General features: G+C 49.4%; 1 pseudogene; it reads right to left on the bottom strand.

Moving 5' to 3' along the window:
• Positions 646 to 1,852, bottom strand: LOC102183550 (annotated as a pseudogene).

Consider the following 4,399-nt stretch of genomic DNA (forward strand, 5'->3'; position numbering starts at 1 on the left):
TGTAAATTGATACATCCACTACGGAGAATAGTATATGAAAGTTGCTCAGCCTTGTCTGACTCTTTGCAACCCCATGGACTGTAGCCTGCCAGGTGCCTCTGTCCATGAGATTCTCTAGGCAAGAATTCTGAAGTGGGTAGCCGTTCCTTTTTCCAGAGGATCTTCTCAACCCAGGGATCGAACCCAGGTCTCCTGCATTTCAGGCGGATTCTTTACTGTCTGGGCCATCAGGGAAACCCAGAGAACAGTATGGAGGTTCCTTAAAAAACTGAAAATAGAGCTACCATATGACCCTCCAATCACACTCATAGGCATATATCTGGAGAAAAACATTATCTGGAAAGATACATGCACCCCAATGTTCATTGTAGCGCTGTTTGCAATAGCCAAGACATGGAAGTAGCCTAAATGTTCATCAGTGGAGGAATGGATAAAGAGGGGTTCATTCCCTAGCTACCCACCCCCACACCTCCAACCCCCACCCACCGATACCATCAACTAAGACACCACCAGGGGTACAGACACGCTTTGGCAATGAGGCCTTTCCGGAGGCTCAGAGTGTGAACAGCTGCACAGAAGGCTGTGTGCTGTGGAGTCAGCACCTTAGGAGGTGGGAGGGGGCGGAGCACAGAGAAGGAAGGAGTTTCAGGTCCTGATGGATCAGAAGAAGGAAGATGGGGAGAGGTGGTCTGGACACAGGAGATGAGAAGGTTGAATGAAAGCGGGGAAAAAAACAGAAAATGTAGAAAAGATGAGAGAAGCAAGAGAAAGGCAAAACAGGATGTGGGCAACAAAAGAAGGAGACACAGCAGAAACAGGGAAGGAAACATAAAGAGAGTGAGATGAATGGGGAAGGATGTGAGGAGGGAGAGAGGGGAACCAGGAAAAGGAAGTCATAGGATGATAGGACTGGGAAGAATCAGGAGCACTGGAGACATCCTCAGTCCCTACAGAAACCTGGTGGGCCCAGTACCCCAGGTCGACCATGCACATCAGCAGGCTGATGGCTGTCAGGATGGCCACAGCCAGCAGGTGATCTTAGAGGCACATGTCGTAGGCGAGCTCACCACTGCAGCTCACGACACTGGACCGCTGGGACTGCCCCCCGAACTCCTCATTGAACTGGTAGAGAGGCCAGAGGATCACAGTGCTGATGTAGAGGAGGATGGAGAACAAGGTGAGCACAAGCTGGAAAATGGGCTACGGGATGCACAGTCTACATTCCCGTTCACTCAGTTTCAGCAGGAGGACCACAGCTCCCAGGATGAAGCAGATGGAGTACACGGCCACACACCACACCAGGGCCATGTGGTGCACAGCAGGGTGCAGGTCCAGGGAGGGGCTACTGATGAAGGCAAAGATGACACCAGCACCTTCAGCAGGCCTGGCATGGTGTGCACGTAGCAGATGATACCATCGAGATCATACTAGTTCCATGCGAAGGCCACATCCAAGGCATAAACACAGATGCAACGCAGGAGAAGGCAGTGGTGGTGATGGCCCGGTCCCGGGAAGGACCATAAGGCAGGAACCAGACATATGCAGTGGAGTAGATGATGGAGGCCGAGAGGCAGACGAGGGTGGCGTAGCAGGCTTAGGTAATGGGGAAATCATATCAGTAGAAAGGAAACCAGGACGGGAGATCACAGAACTCAACAATAGAGATGATGAGGGTCACAGCGAAACAGATGCACCAGATGGACATGGACCAGTCACCTATGACTCCTCTCCAGATGCCCATGTCGGCCAGCAGGGAGAAGGCCATGCCGGGGGAGCAGAGCTGCGGCAGGTGGCAGAGGCAGCACACCTTGCCCCATTCATCCTTTTCTGGGGATGTCGCCCTGGTGGGCATGGTGTTGTGAAATCTGGCAGGTCACAGTCACCAGTGTGGCCGTGGTCTTCACTGATGACCCATCAGAGAAAGATCTAGCTCTGGAGGAGGGTTAAGTCAGATGCCTGGAGAAGGCTCAGGGCCCTGTGACGGCTGAGGTTCAGGATCTGTGGAGTTGGAACCAATGGCTCAGACACGTGGGTAACAGCACAGCCGCTCCAGAATGGTTCTCGCCACCCATCAGCCTTGGCCTTGTCAGGAGACTTGTCTTATCCCAAACCTCACAGCTGGCTCAGGTCTGGCCACAATCCACCAACATTTTGGATCTCTCTGAACTTGTGTGGCATTATCTACAGAAACACAGGGTAGGATGGTCCTTATCTGCAAACCCATCCCTTGAAGTCTCTCAACATTGAAAACAAATTTTTTTAAAATTATTTAGTAGTAAAATTATACCTGAACAGATATTAGAGAATTTATGATCTCTATTTATTTCCCTTAGCGTGAATGTTCAAAGCGTTTGGTTTCAGAAACACTAATGTGTATGATTACAAGGTGCTCTCAGACCCCAGTGGGGTGTGATGTCATGTAGAGTAGATACACCATGTCATCTGTCTGGAGCTGAAAAATCTTGAATTCTGGAGCTTATCTAGCCCCAAGGATTACAAAAAAAAAAAAAAAAAGGACTGTGGATTGTTCTGCTAACTCCATTTATTGATGAGGAAACAGACTGGGGGACTTAAATGTCTTCCCTAAGGTCAAAACCCTAAGAAGAGAGAACTTCAGATAAAAATCCCAAAGCTGTGGGTGTGAGCACTTTCCTCTACAGCCCAGCATGTCAGCAGGCCCGCAGGTGGGAGCCCAGGACCAAATCTTGGTGCTCTGGGACCCAGGACACACCTTCAGGATCACTGCCTCCTTCCACAGCAACCTGAAGACATACTTGTCGCTGCCTGTCCTTCCTGCAGCATCGCTAGAAGGAGCTGCCATCTGAGGCGACACAGCCCCACCCGGAGGAGGGCAGCTCCAGGGGTGAACAGGGAGGAGCCATGTGGTAAGAGCAAGGCCACAGGGACAAGATGACACAGGAAGTAGGAACTATTTGAATCCCTGCCCTCAATTTTGCCTTCACACGTGACTTTTCCCCACTGGGGCAGGGAAACCCCAACCCAGCATGATTCAAGGTGGAGCCTCATGGAGGAACCACAGAATAAATTAACATAATGTTGGGCTCTTAAGTTCCAAAGCTGCCATCCAGGTATGAGCCTGGAAAGATCTAGAAGTACTCCTACCTGAGCGAGGATTTTCCTGGCCTGGGAGACTGGTGAGCAGCTTTCAAGCTGGGAAGAAGAGGTTGGAAATGAACAAAGATGCTGTGTCTGATGCTGATGGGGAGTCTTTGGATCCATTTAATGGCACAGAGGGAGGCACTGGAGAAGAAGAGGCATGGGGTTTCTAGCTGTGTGACCCTGGATAAGGCCTGTGCCCTCTCTGGGCCTCAGTTCCCCCACGTGGAAAGCAGGTTTGCCTGACTCTCCCCAGCAGACCCTCCTCCACTCGAATCTGTGAGCCTGGACATGGTGCCTCTGTCAGAGCACAGTCTGGATGTGGCTGAGCCCTGCCTGCCCAGCAGCCAGGTGTGTGGACTGGAAGACGGTGAGCCAGGAAGGTCAAGGTCAGGACAAAAGAAGGAAGGAGGAGGTGAGATGGAAACTCAGAGTTGAATGAGGCTGTGGGGTGTGGAGGAAGCTGGTAAGTTACCTTACAGAGCCTCAGTTTTCTCACGTGTGCAATGGGCTGAATGAATGAAGCTATATGAAGGGTTTATAGAGGACCTGGCACCTGAACACACTGGAACCATAGCTGGGATGCCAGCTACCTGTTCCCCTTCCCCTCCCCCTCAAAGAGAACCCATATCGCCCTGGCCCCACTCTGGGCATAAGCACATGCAAGCTTGATTTGTTCCAGATCAGGGCTTGCAAACCTGTGTGTCCTGGAAATGGCTCAGGGATTTGTTTGGTTTTCCTTCACAGTGTTTTCAGGAAAAGATGGTGTAGAATCAGTTTTATTTCTTCCTGAAGTGTTTGGTAGATTCACGGTTTTTTCATTGCATATGAAAATCCAGTTTTCCAGATCCTTTACAAGTCTCATAAAATCAGCTCTATGCCCTTTATACTGACTTTCACTCTCATCTTTGCTTAGTATTTTCTATATTTTCTTCTTCTCATGTGTAATGACACAAAGCAGAACTATTTTAAAAGAACTAAATTAAAAGACGTTTTGTTTTCTTGGGCTCCAAAATAACTGCAGATGATGACTGCAGCCACGAAATTAAAAGACGTTTGCTCCTTGGAAGAAAAGCTATGACAAACCTAGACAGTGTATTAAAAAGCAGAGACATTATTTTGCCAACAAAGGTCAATATAGTCAAAGCTATGGTTTTTCCATGGAAGGACTGATGCTGAAGCTGAAACTCCAGTACTTTGGCCACCTGATATGAAGAACTGATTCATTGGAAAAGACCCTAATGCTGGGAAAGATTGAAGGCTGGAGAAGAAGGGGATGACA

This window comes from Capra hircus, chromosome 21 (assembly GCF_001704415.2).
Source record: "Capra hircus breed San Clemente chromosome 21, ASM170441v1, whole genome shotgun sequence".
Lineage (NCBI taxonomy): Eukaryota > Metazoa > Chordata > Mammalia > Artiodactyla > Bovidae > Capra > Capra hircus.